Source organism: Triturus cristatus, chromosome 11 (genome assembly GCF_964204655.1).
Source record: "Triturus cristatus chromosome 11, aTriCri1.1, whole genome shotgun sequence".
Lineage (NCBI taxonomy): Eukaryota > Metazoa > Chordata > Amphibia > Caudata > Salamandridae > Triturus > Triturus cristatus.
The window spans coordinates 1,101,503,244-1,101,523,214 of NC_140594.1; the positions used below are offsets into that span (position 1 = coordinate 1,101,503,244).

At 42.0% G+C, this 19,971-nt stretch overlaps 1 protein-coding gene across 2 annotated transcripts in view; it reads left to right on the plus strand.

The window, feature by feature from the left end:
• Positions 1-5,307: 5,307 nt before the first annotated feature.
• The window catches only part of LOC146786071 (dehydrogenase/reductase SDR family member 4-like), a 392,893-nt gene continuing 378,229 nt past the window's right edge, over positions 5,308-19,971 (plus strand). The window contains exon 1 of one of the 2 annotated variants that reach the window (XM_085635503.1): positions 5,308-5,594. The gene's annotated coding sequence lies outside the window, so the exon portion shown is untranslated. The remainder of the gene's footprint in view (positions 5,595-19,971) is intronic. The other variant, XM_085635499.1, reaches the window with a different exon arrangement.

Below are 19,971 nucleotides of genomic sequence, written 5' to 3' on the forward strand. Positions count from 1 at the left end.
AATATCACCATACACATAGAGCATGTAGAACCCCCCATTAATATCGGGGCACGTGTCATCTTGTTCCACCGGACTTTTCACATGTTGTACTGTACCTAAAACCCTTCTTAATTTACCAGAGCAGTTAAACAGGGTGTTGCGATTTATGGCTTTAAGAATCACCTTCCTTCTAACGTTATCTAGCACCAGATGAATATTCGGATGTGGTTCTATGGCAGCTATGGATTTGTTGATGGCTTCGACAGCGCTTGAAACTCTTGGGTAGTAGCCGTAAGGGAAGGATACGTGTATGCCCATGGGGTCCTGTTCACGCTTGATGTGAAACTTGGTTTCGGCCGCTATAAATGTATTCCATGTTCTAGGGTACTGGATTTCTGTTAGGGCAACCTCCCAGTCCCCTTTCAAGTCCACAGGCTTAGTCAATTTGACGGTGTAATTAGAAATCTGATTGCTGGGGAACATGCCCTTAGAAGCGTTGGATGGTAAGGTTATATAAAAGGGCTTTGTCTCCATCGTATCAGCTGCTTTGAGCTCACACACCCTTCAGGGATCTGACCAACACCCAACTGTTAAATTTCTCAGGCCATACCCGCCATTTGACATATGCCTGGCTCTTAGCACCGCTACCTTTCCTTTTCAGAACCTTTTCAACACTGTACACCCGGTTCGGATCATCATGCACCTTTTGTAACTCTTCCTTGTAAAAAGCCTCAGACACCGTTTCCCCATCGTAGTCCTTTAACCTGTAAATATACAGCCCTTCCTTAAGCTCCACACTTTCCACTATAAATATTTCATCGCTAAAAGTCTGTTGGTAACCCTTCGTGAAGACTCCTTTCAATTTTGAAATCCTTACGTGAACACCTTTTTTAAAAACAGGCTTCTTCACCTTTGTACCGAAATTACGGCCATACACATTTCTCCAAACAGTTAACGAATCACTAGGTGTTACATCTTCGGGTGCCCTTTTGATGGTCCTATGATAACTGGCATTATATACAGCTAAAAAAGCCTGTAGAACATCCACGTATCTGTAGGTGTTGTGGGGCGTAAAAAACCTCCACATCTTAGACTTTAAAGTTCTGTTAAACCGTTCTACAACAGCTGCTTTTACCTCCGTGTGTGCTACAAAATGTTGAACATTGTGCTGTTTTAATAATTTCTGAAATGCCTTGTTTAAGAATTCTTTTCCGGCGTCTGTTTGTAGTTTTTGAGGAATAAGCCCCTTATCGAAGATGGTTTTAAAAGCGGTTGTGACGCTAGCCCCACTTTTATCACGCAGCGCCTCTGTGTAGGCGTACTTGGACAACACATCTATGACGGTCAATATATAACAAGAGCCGTTGTTATGTTTTGCTATATCTTGAAGACGTATTATGTCTGATTGCCATTGATAATCTATTTGCGCATTAACGATTGTCGGGCGTCTCTTAAAACGTCTTCTGGCCGGTTTATGGAGTGAATACGCCTCCTCACCTGATAACCACGTCTTCACAGCTTCTCTGCTTACCGATTCCTTTTCATCCACAGCCCTTCTATATAGAGCTTCGGCGCTCCCCAAGCTGCCAACTCCCCTAGTATCATAATAAAGTTTTCTTAACAGGCCCCCCTGCAAGTTATCAACCGTTACACACCATGCAATGAATGACGCTTGTTTTGTGTAAGAACATTTTATTAAAAAATAAAGAATATTAGCAAAATCATAGACACAGGATTTCATATCTTTTCACATTATGCATAGTAAGTACGGCTTAACACAGCGTCACCCTTTATGGCTTAACATTCTACTAGTTTGTTCTAAATACACGCTATCATGTAATGTTACCTAAGACCTTGTTTAAAACAGTCTTCGGGGGGCCAAAGACCCTGCTTGTCTATTTTTTTTATACAGATTACACATACGCCTTGCTATGAGTCTTTCTATCATCCATCTATTGAAAGCAGTGTCCATTCCCTGCATAACGGTTAGTTTTAAGCTCGGGTCAAAGGCGTATCGGATCTCATGGAGTGCCAATGTCAAGATCCTCAACATATCAGGGTGGACATATTTATTTTCATTGCACAACCCGTACACAACCCTCAGCAGTTTATACACCTTGCACGGGTCTAACAAAGTACAAATATATCGTATTATTCTTGTTCTTTATGATTCACACAAGCATTCGTACGCCGCCTGCTGAGGGTCGCTGATTGGATGCCCGTGACAAAGGCTGTAATAGTCACGTTTGACACAGTTTAGTACCACCGACGCGGCGAAAGCCTTAACTGCCTGCCTGTCGTCGTAGGTCAATCCTTGCTCTTCCTTTTCACACTCGGCAGATCCGCATACACACTTATCGCAGCCATCACGGTTTTGAAATGTGGAACTTTCAGCTTGTTTTGAACACCACAGACAATTGAAAATTACATTGCTCACTTTTGCAGGCCGCCACTCTGCCTCAGGCCTTTTTGGGGTTTCCCTCTAGGTTCAAAAGACGAAAGAATGACAATACGTTAGTTGAAGAAATAAAATACATCATTTTTGTAACTACCTGCTCATAACATTTTCCTACTAACCTCTGCATTTTCACCGCCCTCTGCGGATGCTCTGAAATCTTGCGAATCACTAATGTCCTGCGAGGCCCCGTCATCTTCGGCGCTTGTCCCAGGCTGTTGCAGAACGACCTTCTCAGCAGTCGTATTCTCCTGAAGGTCCATGTCTTCATAGACGGGTGTGTTAGGAGGTGCTACAGCTTCTTCATCTTCCTCCATGTCCACTGAACTGAGGCCAGCAAGCACGCTGCCACTACACGAGCCTTCACTTTTGCTGCTGTCGCACTTAATCGGGGCCATCCGGCATACGTAATCCTTGAGACTAAGTTCTTCCAGAGGCCTACACATGCCGTTGCCAAAACCAGTAACGTCGCAGCCCATATCCTTAGGTGTTTCTTGTTGAGCATTCTCGTCCATTACCAGGGGTGTTAAGCTACGGTAATATCTATTGATAACGGCCTGGGAGCCATCCAACACGTGTCTTTTCATGAACGGGTTGTATCTCTTCATTTTGGCTGTGGGCACCTTTTCGTATTCGAACGTTTGCTTGCTGTACACGGCTCTTGCCACAGGCTTATATGTATTCTAAGAAACCACAACCCCTAAAAGAGGCGTACACCTCTACAACACAACACGGACACATGGCCTCAGGACTGCTCCACAGCTGTTCAACCACCAGCTGTCTGCAACCCCCAGTTTTAAAACATGCCCAGACATTTCCCTCCTACAGGCACGCACTTTTCTACGCACTTTTAAACACATACATACACACATACCTGTTTTTGCAGCCAGACCTGTCACTTTTGGGATTAGCCCTACATGTCACCCCTTTTAAAACCAGAGTTATTGCGGCCAGCAGTTTGCGGCCAGACCTGTCACTTTTAGGACCAGCAGTTTGCGGTCAGGCCTGTCATTTTTGCAGCCAGGATTTTGCGGTTGATGAGTGGTATCCCTACCTACTGGTAAAAAAACACAGTTGTAAAATCACCTCCAAATTTGAAAAATTGAATATAGCAATAAATATAATTAGCAGGCACTTTAAAGTATGTTCCACAGTTGCCATAATGGCCCGACTGCTAATTAAATAAACACGCATTTGCAATGCAAAAGGTCTCGCATTTGCGAGAGTTTAAGCTATTGGTATTGTAAATGACAATGCCTTTTATGTATGTTTTAGAAACCAACAGATAAATAAAAGGCATTGTCATTTACAATACCAATAGCTTAAACTCTAGCAAATGCAAGACCTATTGCATTGCAAATGCTTGTTTTAAATCTCACGCCTCTTCTGGCCATGACGCTCCCTCCTCCTGCGGGTCTTCAAATTCAACACAACCTTCCTTTTTCGAGAGAGCACTTCTGTAATGAGGACACGTGTGAATGGCAATTTATTTATATAACACTAACTACTTCTGATGAGGCATCGTGATTTAGTTGTTTCGGCTGTGAATGTACATAATGTACAGTGTCTATTGTGCCTTTTATTAAAGGGCCCTGATGTCAACTCGGACTACATGTGCACCATATAAAAGAAATTAAGCCTTTCTGCAGTTGAACTCTCTGGCTGTCCTTCAGACAGACCCTGTCCGCCACCCATTCCCAGCAAGCACTTAAAAAGACACGCCCACTGCGCAGGCCTCCAGCACAGAGGCCATGCAATGAATGAACATTACTGCCCCTAACTATGTCTTCCCCGCATGTCCACATCAGTGTTCCGACCTGCCATTGGTTGTGAAGGGCTTGTTGGGTGTAAAATTATAGGTGCAGCATGTCAATGAAAAACGCAGAGTGAATAGACTTCTGGACTGAAAGTGCCTGTGTAAAATACACAAATCGATGTTTTTAATATGTGTTATCAATTGCATGACTTTGTAAAAAGTCAAAAGTTATTGGTTTTTATGTATACTTTTGTATGTTTGTTTGTACCTGTAGGGGACAGTGGTGCAGTAAATCTTGCGTTTATTTTAAATTTAAATTAAAGGATGTTGGTTTGAATGGGGAGTGCTGTCTAGAAGCATTCAGACGAGCGCCACGATATTGTTTCATATTATAACTCATTCTCAAGTGACTACCATACAGGGCTGGGTCATCTGTGGGTACATATCACCCCGAATTCACAGTGCCCATTTCAACCTCAGAGGGATGAAAGGCAAAGCTGGCCCAGTGAGAATGTCCGTCTAGCCGAATGTTGCACTCAGCAGCAGCAGGCGCATCAACACGATAGGCTATACTGCCTCGCTTTGTATCTTATGAAGTCCACTGCGTTGTATGGTTTCACACAAGCCTCTACTTTCTTTTGATATGCAAGTCTCCCCACTTTGAACCCCATTTACGACGTAAGCGGCCTCTTCCTGTTGATTGTTCCGGAGGTAGGAAGAAGGGGGAACAGGCAGAGTCTCTGTGACAAAGGCAGTAACCCATTGAGCTATCCACGTAACATTCAGTTTATCTGCATATAAAAACTACCAGCAGGATCATAAATCACCAGAGATATCGGTACATTTTTTATTATCGTTGTGCATCGTTGGCAGATTCCCTGTGAGGTTCAAGGCTCATGTTTGAGTTGGCCTGGCCCACCCGCCCCCCATCCCCCCAGAACCGGGCCTGTTACCATCCTGTATTACACAGCGCGTCACACGTATTCTCACTTACAATCTGTCAGCAGCAGTTGTTTGCAGACGTTCGGAGCGCCCATGTTCCGCCCCACTGTGCCAGAGAGGTATGAGGGGCGGGGCCCGAGTCCATATATCTGTGGTGCAGGCAGCTCGGTGACGCCTTGCTGCCAGCGAGTTTCAAGAGCCCTGCAGCCCGCGCTCGCTGCTCAGGTGAGACTGGTGGGTTGGGACCGGGCCAGGCTTCACACATTGAGACATACATGCACCCCGCTTAGCCAGCTGCAGCCCTTACCTCGCATTCTCTAGGTCCCATAACAGACGGGCTACACTACTGTGCTGGAAAAGGCATTTTCTCAATCTCTTAGAGGGTCACCCAGGGCCTATGATAATCAGTGATGCACGTGTGACCAGGGAGCCAGAGCACATTTAGAACACGCTGTCAGCTTGGTAAGTAACATGACCAATGATGCGAGAATTTATCTAAAATGCCTTATAGTAAAATGAGATGGTTGACACTTAGCAGGGTGAGCGACATAGCACAAGGTGAACTAACCTCTATTCCTTGTTATTTTATTTGCTGGACACCGCTCAAACGGAACACTTACGGAGAAGTTCAAATGTTTAGCCAGCGTTCTAAATATTTCTCCACCTTCTAAAACATTATTGACAAATTGATTGGGCTTTGGTGCTCCAGCTTTTTAAAAAAATACCTTTAATAGTTTTGCACTTTTCTTGGAAGGAATTTGTTTTCTTGGAGGGAATTTGAAACTTGATTTCCATTGGCTTTTCACTTTGTCCGACATACTCTGCGCCGCTGATACTCAGCACTTAATGCAAAGGCTGGAAGGTTTGTAGCTATAAACACCTGTATTGTAGCTCAATTTTCCATATGTATATACTGCATCTTTGAAGCTTCTGTTATTTTGTGTTGCACTGTGCTGTGTTTTTTGTGTTGTGACTGCTATGTGATGTATTGTTATACTGTTGTTGTGGGATAACATTGTGTCATGTTATTGTTATGTTGTACTATTTGATGTGTGATGCAGACGTATAATATTGTGATGTGTGATCCCATGGTCTGATGTGGGATGTTGTGTGTTATTTTTTCAAGTCATATTTTATGTAATGTTATGTTCTTATATTGTGTGGTTTTTGTTGTTGTGTATTAGTTTGTTGTGTTTTGTGTGGTGTTCTGAGTGGCGTGTGTTGTTTTTAGTGTAGTGACTGGATTTATGAGCACTAATATGTTTATGTATTGAGAACTGTTGTGTGGTTTGTTGGTATGTTGGGGTTGATCTGTTGTTTTTTTTTCTTGGTATATTCTGAAGTGAGTTAGTGTGCTTTGAAATGCAGTGTTATGTGTTGTGCAGTTTCATTTGTATAGATGATTTATGCTGTGTGTATTCTTTGTGCTGGTGGTTGAAAATTGTTGTGTGGTTTATGGTAGTCTTATGTTGTTTGTTTTGTATTTACTTGGGTTTTGTATGTTGTTTCCTTCGTTGTGTGCTGTCTTGTGAATTGTGTTATGCATTTTAGTGTTATGGGCTGTGTTATGCTTTGCCTTAAGTGATGTTGAATCTGTTGTCTGTAATGTTGTATGTAGGTGTGTTGGGGTGTCGCGTTTTGGCTTGGATGTAGATGTAGTGTATAGTATGCTATTGGTCTGGGGGTTCATTTGGGGTGTGTTGTTGCGATATAGTTTGGTAAGTTGCACAACATGGTGTGTTTTGTGTAACATGTCATGTATTGGTGTTCTGTTGTGAGTGTTCTTCCCATCTGTATTTTGGGCTTGCTTGCTTTAAATGCTCTAATATGGTGATGTGTGTGTTGTGGTAGGTGTTGTGTTGTATTGTGTTGGTTTGTTGTGCGATGTTTTGTATTGTTGTGTTTGTTGTGTGTTGTATGTGTGCTACTATTATGTGTTAATGTGTTGTGGTGGTATGTTGCCTGGTATGTTGTGGTTGCTGCATGCTTCATTTTGTGTGTCAATTTCTGTTTTGTACGCTGTGCTGGTAAATTATGTGTTGCGTTATGTGTCTTAGTTTTATAAATTATGTTATGTGTTGACATTCGTGTTGTGTTGCATTTTGTGGTGTGTTTTAGTGTGATATGCTATTTGTTTAAATATGTTGTGGTGGATTGTTTGTGGTGGGTTGCAGGTTGGTGTGTTGTGGGACAGTATTTTGATGTGTATTTTGGTGTGTTTTATTGTATGATATTACATTTTGATTAAAGAAGAGACCATCCAGGGCATAGCTTGATTTCTGCACAGTTGCTGAAAGTTAGACATTATGGCCCTACGATTAAGGCGTTCGACTTGCACTGTGAAGGTTAAGAGTTTGAATTCACGTTTTTCAATGGTCATGTGTTTTTTCTGGTCAATAACTAGGGTCACAGTGAATCAACATTTTTTGAAACCACGTTGCTTGTCTATAACAAAGAGTTTCAGTGAATACCATTTATTGGCATATACTACATGGGGAGGTATTGTCTTTATTGGGACCTACTCATGCCTCCAAAACTCAGGTTCTAATTCAGATGTTGGCGGACGGGTTACTCTGTCACAACGGTGACGGATTTCCAATCCGCCGAAATACAAAATCCCATTATATCCTGTGGGATTTATGTTTCCGCAGACGGGATATCCGTAACGGTTGTGTCGGAGTAACCCGTCTGCCAAGATCTAAATCAGGCCATCAGTCAGGACCCAGTTTTTAGCAGTCTAAGTCCTCGAGACACCCCCACCTGAGATAGTCTCAGAGGAACGTCCAAGAGGGACAGAGTCCCACCTAAAGTTCATAAACTCCCAAAGAAAGGGGTTCCTGCTGGGGGTAATTGCCAGAAGTATGACTTGCACCACTATGATGTACTGCTTATGACATCAGATATTATATCACCGTTGCCATGTGAAATCTATGGTGGGGCAAGTTATACATATGTTAATTATGTATAACTGGTGAATTTGAGAGGTTTTTTTTTCAGCGAACATATATGCTGTCTAGTTATAGTTAATAAGTCTGAGTTTCCATAGGAAATGGATTTTTTGTTTTGCTTATACCTTTGGGGCTGTTTGACAAATCTTCACAAAACTTAAAAAAAAAAAAGCTTCATCTACCTCAGCTCCTTCCTGGAAAGTGATTCGTCAATCAGAATCAATAAAAAGGGAGATCTTCACCCAGAAAGCGTGCTTATTGTGATTTGGCTGTTTGAGAGAAATTAAGCTTCAGCAACGTGCTACTACCGATATCACCCGCAGCGGGGTGGGTGAATAATCCCACGCCCTCACGGCCAGAAGCCGTGTGTGTCAGAGAGTTTGGCACCCACAGGGTGTGGAGCGTCAGTTCTTCCCACAAGGCCAACCCTCCAGGCACCTCTCACTTTGCACGGCCAAGGCCTTGTATTGCTGGGGGTTGAGATAATTAGGTATGCTAACAAAATCTTAGTTATAGTTAGGTAAATGTTAGGTACTTCAGGTAACTATGACTGGGGAATTTCAGTGATTTTTTAAATTTAAACTGGTTATTTTAACGGATATATATATATATTATATTATATATATATATGCGCGCTCACTCCCTTCTCCTCTACGGCCTCGAGAAAGCACTCACAGGGGCCTTTGCCTTTTTCAAAGTTGCTTTTAATTCGTACGGTTCCCAATCATCATGACGCGTTTCAGCTGATGCCTTAGTCAAATGTTTACAAGTTACGCGCCAAAATGCGGCAAACTTAAAATATACGTATAAGGTCACATGATGCATTCGTCATTGAAAGTAAAAGAAGGACCACTCTGATTTCAAATTCAGGCGCCATATTGGAGTGTATAGCCACAAATCAAATCCCTGTAACAGAAGCAAAAGTTTTATACATTGCTAAGTTACCAAGACTGCCCAATGTGTAGACTTGTCAGGAAGCGTGTAAGTTTCATTATTGTTCCATATCGAGAATCAAAATTGAAATCCATAACACACAGTTTTAACGGGATCAAACCAATTCATAAATTACGCTGTGTATCGGCTACGGTTCCTGAAATAAAGTCCCTCATATTATGCCGTGTATCGGCTTAAACTTATAATTGATACATTTCCTAAATTGCACTGTGAACCAAAAACATAAAAGGGCATACAAAGGTACATAAATCTGACATCATGGTTACATTGTATAATCATTGAATCACTTACTCACAATGAATTTAATCACCTAAATGGACTGCTAACCCTTCCCCTACAGTCATTCCTTTCGGTGTCTTGGTTCCCAAATCGATAATATCGTAACAGCTCCCTGTTACTATCATGCTTCTCAGAAAAATGTCTCGCCACTGGGTAAGTGGCATCCCTTTTAACTACTGCCCACATGTGTTCTGAAATCCGTACTTTTACGGGGTGAATAGTGCTGCCGATATAACGCAGTCCACATGGGCATTCCAGACAATACACCACATAAGCGGTGTTACATATGAGAAACTTTTTTATATATTTGGGCTTCTTAAGACCTGTTACCTGATATGTGAGTGTTCTCTTACTGCCTGCACAGGCCTTGCATTTACCGCAAGGATAAAAATCTCTAAGCTCCCTTAGGGTCCCCCCTGTGTTAGGGCAGGTGTGTAGATGACTTTGAACAAGACTGTCTCTTAATGATCTGGCCTTTCTGAAAGTTAGCATATGGGCAGGTGGAATTTCCGAACCTATGATGTTATCTGTTTTCAAGATATGCCAGTTTTTCTTCATAATTTTTCTCAATTCATTGGCATCACTTGAAAAAGTAGTTATCATCCTAAATTTACTTGCCCCCATCCCATCATTACTCTTTTTCTCTTTGGTAAGAAGGATTTCTCTGGATATATTCCTAACCTTATTAAGGGTTACGTCCAGGAAATCCCTATTATAGCCTCTGATCGGAAATCTAATGACACTGGTTCGAGCAGCTTCTTCAAAATCTAATTCCCTAGTACTGTTACGTTTCAATCTCAAAAACTCCCCATAGGGGATGCTCTTGACCAACCTAGGTGAATGGTTGCTTGCCGCATGCAATAAAGAATTGTCGGCCGTTGGTTTACGATACAGTGACACATGTAGTTTGTTATCAATTACATTGACTTTAAGATCCAAGAAATTCACTGTTTCAGGACTAATTTCACCACTGAATTCCAAATTCACTACATTCCTATTCAGACTGTTAATGAATTCTTTGGCCAATTCTAATGATCCATCCCAAATAATACATAGATCATTGATGTAACAATACCATGAGATAACTCTTCCCATATTGGTATCACCTGGCGTCCTGGACACCTGATCCTCCCACCAGCCCACGAATACATTCGCGTAGCTGGGGGCGAAGCAGGTGCCCATCGCCGCACCAGAAATCTGACGATAAAACTCCTATCCAAAGACAAAGATGTTGTTTTTTAAACAGAATTCAGTGAATTGAAGAATCATTTCATTATGTTCTGTGAACTTCAAAGGTTTCTTCTTCAAGAAGTGCGCTACAGCTTCAAGACCATGTTCATGCCGTATCCGAGTATATAGGCTCTTAATGTGTAACAAAATTAATTTATACTTTGGATCCCATTGTTTTTTTTCAATGCACATTAGGAAATCCCATGAGTCTTTAATGTATGCGGGCAAAGTCTTAACCAAAGGAAAAAGAAAAATATCAATGAAAATAGATAAATGTTCCGTAAGTCCCCCCTGAGAGGAGACAATTGGTCTCCCGGGCGGTTTTTCACTGTCTTTGTGTATCTCCGGAATATGATAACAGGTAGGTACCACTAGGTTTAAGCATCGAAGGAATAGATATTCTTCCATATCAAGCATATATTTATCAAACCATAACTTAATCAACTCATGATATCTTTGTACGCTGTCAAGGTAAACATCTTTGGAAATCTTTTGATGGCAATTAGTATCAGACAATTGCCTTAGTGATTCAGCACTATAGTTCTCTCTAGTTTGTAGGACTATGTTGCCCCCTTTATCGGAGGGTTTACAAATGATCGTATTGTCCCTACTCAAACTTTCAATGGCCTCCCGTTGTTCTTTGGTTATATTTTGGTTTTTTTTCAATCGTGATTGTTTGCCTCTTAGCATTAGAAGATCTTTATTCACTGCCTCTGCAAATACATCAATTGAGTCGGGGGTAACTGAGGTAAAAACTGTAAAGTTGGTTTAAAATAACTCCCTTCTTTTTCTTGATCAAATCCTAATTGTACCATTCTTTGTACTTGGTCCCCCTTTTGGCTATTCTCATCTTGATTGTCTAATCTAAATGATTCCGTTGTTTCTAAGGCAGCCAGATCTTCACCAGTCAGAGCATCCGTTGTTCTGGATTTACTCAATTGTTTCCTTTTTTTTTTTTAAAGTTAGGTTTAGTTTTAAAGTACTTGTGAAGTTTCAATTTACGGGTCAGTTTGAAAAGGTCAATGCAGGTTTGTGCATACTCTAATTTGTTTGAAGGGCAGAAAGTAAGCCCCAATCTTAATACTTGCTGTTCCGCATCAGTAAGGGTTTTAGGTGTCAAATTAATGATAGTTAGATTATCTAATTCTATTTCTTCCCCTTTCTGTTGCGAGTAGCTCTGGTAGGAGCGGTTGACCCTCCTGCTCCAGCCACCCCTCCTTGTTTTTCTTTTTCTGCCTCGGGTGATCTGCTCTTGTCCTATCTTAGCCACGTTTGTCTCATAATGCAAAATTCCTCCTGAAAAGGGGTCTTTATTATTCTTGGATTGCTTCCTCCATCGTCCGAAGATTCAGCGCCAGTAACATCAGACTCCGAGGTCTCAATCTTGTTGTTTCAGGCATACTCTCCCTTGCCTTCAATTTCTTGCGTGAGCCTTCAAACTTTTTCACGAACGTGAGAACTCTACCCTGGGCATAATCAAGTTCGTCCCGCTCAAACTTTTCCTGCTTTCTTTGTTTTATTTTTGCTTCGTACTTCACAAGTCTTTTCTTCATCTGTTCCTTGAGCTCCTCGATTTTTTTCGCGTAACTTGTAAACATTTGACTAAGGAGTCAGCCGAAAAACGTCATGTTGATTGGGAACTGTACGAATTTAAAAGCAAATTTGCAAAAGGCAAAGACCACTGTGAGTGCTTTCTTGAGGCCGTAGATGAAAAGGGAGTGAGCGCGCACATTGTACGCGGATGCACCTCCGCGTCACGAGCACCCGTCCACGAGTGCGCTGGTCTTAGGTGCAGTTGGAGCAATATATATATATATAATATATATATATATATATTTTCACTGGAAAAAACAAGGTTAAAGTAACATTATAAATAACCCTGGGCAGAATTTGCGGAGTTGCACAAAGCGAAACTCCGAGAAGTTGTAAAAAAACTCAGCCGCACTACGTGGATGTCCGCCAGCGTCGGAGTTTGATAGAAAATGCTGTTCGCAGTGATTGCACAGTGCTGGATGCTTGTCCAAACTGTGCGATCATCGCGAGCAGCACCATGCATAGCGCAGGCTTTCCTTTTCTGCTGCTCGAGTAGATTTTTACTCGAGCGACAGCTTTCTCAACACAAACGGGAAGTTTCTCAACGCAAGCTGTCGCAAGCATACTCAACCACTCGCAATGAGAAACCTGACTCCCCCCCGTTGCGAAATCTCGCCGGGAGGTTTATTTTCCACGCTCGCGCTCGCCAACTTGATGTTGACGATCGCGAACGAGGAAAGGTCTCACCAGGAAGTTGATTTTCCTCGCTCGCCCTCACCAACTTGGTGTTGGTGAACGCGAGCAAGGAAAAAAACTCTGCTCCGCTTAGCGGAGTTTTTGGGAACTCCACAATCTCCACGTAACTCGGAGTGCGGAAAACTCTGCAAACTCTGCGAGCGGAGTAGAGTTCACCACCCAGGCCTAAATATAAATAACAACTCTCAAGGTGGCTTGGTATAGCTGTCAGAGCACACAAACAATTCTTGCCTTTGATAGTCTAATCGTATTTTTACCACAGTGCTCTAAAAGGAAAGGTGGCCACCACACAAACTTTAAGAACCATTTAAGTCCAAATGTTAGGAATTGCTTTTCAGCATACAAAATTGAAAGTCTACAGTAGATGTATTAATATTCCATCCTTTAATTTGATCTTTGGATTTCGAGCCTCTAGCTAACACATGTTTCGTCGAAATTGCATATTGCTTACGACTTCATCAGGGCCAGTATAAAGTATATTTAAATATGGGTAAAAAACCTATCTCTTATATGTTCATTGACATTGCACCGGGGAGTACTCCTGACTGCAAGTAACATGTAATATTTATAGCGTTCTTGGGATAGGAGTTTTGCCCCTATGGAAATAAACTTTATACTGTATACTATAAAACCAAGCTCTGCTAACCATAACTGGTGAATTTCTGTGTTGTTTTCAGTTCAAAATTTTAATGTTGTCACTGACATATTCCCCTAACTATAACATTATTTTACCCATTGTTTGTCTCATTGAATTGCTAGGGTTTTTATTTTTACCTAAAGTGATATTTTATTACCATACATAAAGAAACCTCCCGGTTGGTCACATAGCCTTTTGTTTTCTGAAGGAAAGAGGGGCCCACCTGACCTGCCTCCCTATTAAGTTATGTTAAATAGATTTCTTAAGTGCTCGAATGCCAAAGGGGGGCTTGGCGCCAGCTACAGATGCCATATTAAGAGACCAGGGATCAGAAGCCAATGCAGAGCGAAATGACCAATGTTTCAGGGCCTTCCTGAAGGCCAGTACATTGGACAAGGCTTTGATATGCAAAGGAAGCATATTCCAGGCTTCTGTTGCTTACAACACAAAGCTTCGGCCACCCCAGGCCGCACGCCTAAATCTGGGCACTATAATTGACTTGGCATTAGCTGAGCTCAAGTACCTATTTGGAGTATGCCAGCTAAAACAGTTTTTTAAGAAATCAGTCCCTAGGTCATGAAGTGCTTTATATAAAATGCAAAGTACCTTGAAGGTAATTTTTGATCTAATAGGCAACCAGTGAAGCTTCTTCATAGACTTAGACACCAGCTGGTGCTTGGAGATCTTCAACAGAAGACGGGCAGTGGCATTTTGCAAAGTTTGTAGTTTATTGAGCACATGTTGATGTGCATTTAAGTAAAATCCATTACAGTAATCAAGCTTGCTGGATAGCACAAGTGAGGTAACTTAACGTTTTCTGAAGATGGGATAACAGGGAGTACCTTCTTGTAGGATCCTGAAGTCAGCATGAAGGATCACTCAGACAGCAGATTAAGGTAAGAAGTGTAGGTTTATTGTTAGACAAGAAGATCCCATTTAGGTATCACAGCACCGTCTCTTAACAGTCCCACTAGGTCATTTCAAATGAATACATTCCAACCATTCCAACCCTTCTTGTATCTAAGATACCACACCAGAGAGTACATTCCCTGCTAACCATGGTACCGCAGAATCACAGGCTACTCTACACAGGCAAAGTAAAGTGGGTTTTGTGCTCTTTTGATTGATTCGATCTGCTCCTGTGAAGGTGGAGGGCGCGCATTGGAGTGTTGCCGTATACCTAACACAGGGGACTTCCTTCGTTTTAAGAGTGCCCCCACTAAGATTTTCATCACTGAAGGGCAAGGGAGCGTGTCTAAGTTGCATATCACGCCGCCTTTAGACACGCATTGATTGCATGCAGATTTCTAACCAAACGAGATGGCAAGTGCTTTGGAGGCTCGGAGAAAGCAGACTGCGGACAAGTTATTCTTTACACAAATGAACCCAGGAGTTAATGCATCTAACCCCTCTACAACCATCTCACAAGAAATTAATTTGCAAACATTACTAGGCACTTTGGAGAAGTTACACAAGAAGGAACTGGCGAAATGGTGGGAAGCTGAGTCCCTACAAAGATATATTGATGTTGGACGCGTCCCTAGGGGACTGAGAATTTTCACCATTCCGACCTATGAGGATCCAGATCCAAACATGCTTGAGGAATGGTCCAACAACTCAGCGGAATGTTCATTAACGATGATGCGCATATTGGTGAAATATGCGTTGAAGGACCGTGCAAAACTACTACAAGAGATAGACAAACTGATAATGGAAATCAGCAAGATCATGACAAAGGAGACGTTGGAAGATCATTTGAATAATCTTCATAAAAAGATGGACAAACTAGAGGAAGAAATAACGGCGAAAAAACAAAGGAAATTTCTTCGTGATTATAAAGATTATCAAGCTGGAAGAACATTAACCTTTCAAAGGAAATATGATTACATGTTTGATAAGAAAACAGGCATAACGTCAATCCCTTCTATCAATGTGGGCACAATGGAGGAAATAAGTGAAAGCGACGTCTCGGATGGGAACGTATCGGATGCATCTACATCCGGCACTAATCCAGAAACCAGCAATGATACACAAACAAGAGCAAGCAATTTTTTATTACAGTTCCAGCTACTGAATCAAAACAGGACAGAATTCCAACAAGACAGTGGAACTCAGAGGGGGCGAGGAAGAGGCAACAAAGGAAGAATAAGAGGAACAAACAAGCCAAGAAGAGGAGGAGGAAACGAAGACAGAACCCCAATGGGAATGACAACAAGGGGAAAGAAACCTCAACAAATATGACAGTTGTCAATCTATCACAACGGTCACTTTCTAGTGAAGAAATCAAGACCCTCTCTCTTGGCCTGACCTTTTGCCCATCATCCAATATGAACTACGCCCAAACCCGCATTGACCTATTCCTGTTTTCAAGAAAACTCAAGCTTAAGAAGTGGTATAATACCAAACCTCGTCAACAAGGAACTGTAAGTGACAAACACAAAGAAAGTAATCTTAATATGTCGGATATTGAACTATTGCATGCTTTACATAACATGACAGGAAATGTCGATGAGAGTCAGTCTATGCCTGAGTGGGATACATGGGGTGAGAACCTAGATGAAAACCCTGTAAGCAAATTTAAACCTAAATCTGTGTTTCTCCCTAATGTACAATGTGAAGCAATCGATATATTTGAAAAAGGTGTACTAAGTGATTTACAAAGAATGAGATATAACAAAATATCAGGGAATATGAAAAATCTCACAGCTAAACAAATCACATCCATAGATAACCTCAGAGCAGACCGCAGCATAGTTATCCGCCAATCGGATAAAGGTGGGAATGTGGTTGTCTTGGATAGGAAGAAGTATCTATTTGAAGGGTTTAGACAACTACAGGATGAGAAATGCTATTGTAAGACCAATATGGCAGAGGTATTGAAATCCAAAACTACATACAGAGAAATGCTGGTTGGGTGGAAAGATAGAGGACTGTTAGAACAAGAGGAATTTAGCTATCTTTATTGTGCACATCGCAGAGTACCCATTTTGTATCTTCTACCGAAGATTCATAAGGACATGCAGAACCCGCCGGGACGACCAATAGTGTCCTCTATTGGGTCATTATATGAGAACACCTCGAGGTTCATTGATTATTTTCTCAGACCATATGTGGTTGCTTTACCCTCTTATTTAAGAGACACCACTCATTTTCTGACTATTATCGATGGCATACATTGGGAGACCGATTACACTCTGGTCTCTTTGGACGTCAGTAGTTTGTATACTAGTATACAACATGATTTGGGGCTACTAGCCATTCAACACTATTTCAGGACCAGATCCATCTCATTGTTTCACCACTCCCAAATGATATTGGAAATGATTGAGACTTGTCTCAAAAACAACTTTTTCATTTTCAATGACACCATTTACAAGCAGTCACAGGGCACAGCCATGGGAACCTGCTTTGCCCCCAGCTACGCGAACTTGTTCATGGGCTGGTGGGAGGAGCAAGTGGTGGCTACCATGCAAGAATTTAACAACGTTGCCCTGTGGCTGCGATACATTGACGACATCTTTTTTATCTGGTGTGGGGATGAAGATTCAGTACGGATCTTTATCAATAAATTGAATATCAATACTTGCAACTTACAGTTCACGGAGAATATCAGTAAGAACTCAATGGAGTTCTTAGATGTCCGCTTGGAAGTCATTGACAACCAACTTACGTCGAGATTATTCCGTAAGGAAACTGCGGGCAATAGCATCCTCAATGCCAATAGCAGTCACCCACACAATCTGGTGCGGAGTATCCCCTATGGAGAACTGCTACGGGCCAAGAGGAATTGCAGTACTGTTGCTGCATATAAGAGTGAAGAAACAACCATGTGCCAAAGATTTATTGAGAGGGGTTACAGTGTTAAAACTGTGAAAGATGCAATCTCCAGAGTAGAAACTAAAACTCGCAATGAACTCATTTACCCTAAACCAAAAGAAATCAAGGAAGAAAAAGTACGATTCATTACCACCTTCTCAGGACAAGCAACTGAGGTAAGGAATATATTTCGCAAACACTGGCATGTGCTACTTACTGATGAACACCTCAAAAAAGATCTTGGTAGTAATCCCCAGATTACGTTTAGAAAGGGACGGTCTCTGGGAGATGTATTAAGCCATAATTACATCACAGATATGGCTAATGACAGCAGTCCAGATAAAGTGGGTTTCAAATGTTGCCGTAGGTGCAAGGCATGTAGGAACAGTGTGGATTGCAACAAACTGCAGGTACCGAATTCTAGAAGGGAATTTACCATCAGGAGACAGCTGACATGCAACACGACACATTGTGTATATGTTCTAATTTGCCCATGCGCAAAATGGTATGTTGGGAGTACCAAACATACAGCCAAGAAACGTGTGTTAGAACACCTACGGGCTATACGTAACAACAATAAATTGTATCCCATAGCGAGACATTTTTCGGAACAACACTTTCAAGATGAAACAAAGGTACGCATGGTGGTAATAGACTCAGTGGATTTGGGGATAAGAGGGGGCAACAGAGAATTGTCATTAAGGAAATTAGAATCCCGTTACATTGTGGATTTTGAAAGCCTCGCCCCAAAAGGGCTTAACATGAGCGAAGAATTAGCTATTCATTTGCAAGAATAATGTAAGAATATTGTTTAGTCAGTTAATTTCAAGGTTTTTATGAATTTTATATCTGTTTGTATTTCAGACGGTGTAACAACTTTATTCAACATGAATATTTTGTTTGAAGGATGATGCATTCATCACAGGGAATTTTATACTCAACAAAGTATTTGGCGGGATCTGTTTATCGAGGCTGTCATTTGTGTTTTGAACCACTAATGGGTTGTTGACCCTCAGATGTTTTCTAGTAAGCTCGTAAGCCCACTTGGGCGGTATTGTAAAATGCACCTTTATTGAATTTACAATTACACGGTGTTTTCCAGTCTGTGACAGGGCCCACTTGGGCAAGTGACAATTTTACCTGCAGTAATATGTGGTCATTGTTTTGCATTATTGACCCTCAGACGTTTACTAGTTATCTCGTAAGCCCACTTGGGCGGCATTGTGGGATGCAACTTTATTGAATTAACACGGTGGTTTCCACTCTATGGCAGGGCCCACTTTGGCAAATGACAATTTCACATGCGACACACGAGTTGTATTTAATGATTGAATTATTTACATGAATTTATTTTGTTCTTGATTATTATTGTACCAACATGATGTCATTTTGCACTGTAGATATCTGCACTGGTTCTAGACTAATGTATTTTACGCATTATACCGTTACAAGATGGCCGCGACTGTCAAATCAGGTTCCTCCAGTTGTAGTAGTCCGTCTTTTAATGAATTTGTATATGTACCATAATGATTTCCGGTGTATTCGAGCGTGACCAAGCCGTAATGGCGAAACGCGTCGTTTTGCACTTGTGTGAATAAACGTAACTGCATACAACTTTGGAGTCCGAGCTTCTTTCCCGTCACGACGAGACTGTGTGGAGCGTATATATATATATATATATATATATATATATTACCTACTGGCGGTCGCCAGTAGGTAGTTATAGTTAGGACCACGTTTCCATAGGAAATCCGCAACATTCTATTTTAAATAACTTTGGCGCCGGTCGACGAATCCTCGCGAATTTTTTCAAAATAGGTGGGGCGCTACGCTCCGCTCCTACCCTGAAAGTCTCGGGGGGATTCGTCAAGCGGGGGCTGAGATAAAAGGGGGGTCCCAAAACGCGTTTTTCCCATGCATTTTTCCATAGGACCTTTAGACAGGGCTACAGCCCGAACGGCTGAACAGAATTTAATGAAATTTGGCAGAGAGGTAGTCCCCGGGTCAAGGAAGTGCCTTTTGTAGGTTTGGTGTAAATCTGTTCAGTAGATTCTGAGAAAATAGCCTTTAAATCGAAATATATATCTGAGCCAGCTTACGGTGCGCTTACGGTACGCTTACCGTACGCGTACGGTGGCGTGCGCGAGCGCGATTCTGATTGGCTCTTAGATCTTAGTAAACATTCGAATCGGTCGAAACCAGGAAGCGGCGGCCGCCATTTTCTCTCTCGCTTCCTGAGTTGGGCAGCAAAAACGAACCCCAAAAATGTGTAAAGAGGCAGTTTCATGAGATCCTAACCACCCAGCATTGATACAGGGGTCCCCAAACCACCCCCAAGCCCAAAAAAAAAAAAATTTTTTTTTTCGGAAAATCGCCGATTACGCTTACCGTACGCGTACGGTAAAAAATTGTAAAAAAAAAAAAATTATCCACATTCTCCCCACCCCGTGTGCAAATGGTGCCCGAAGGGCACCATTTGTGCATGGCATATAACATCTAAGAAGTTAACAAAGAATACATTTCACAAAGATGCGCAAAATATGTCCCCCATGTGCGCACGGTGCGCGAAGCGCATCGTGCGTACATGGCCCATCCCGCTTAACGTGGGCACGCGGTGCGCGCAGCGCACCGCATGACCACTGTGCGTGCACGGCACTAACTGCGTAAAGTGGGCGCGCGGGGCCTG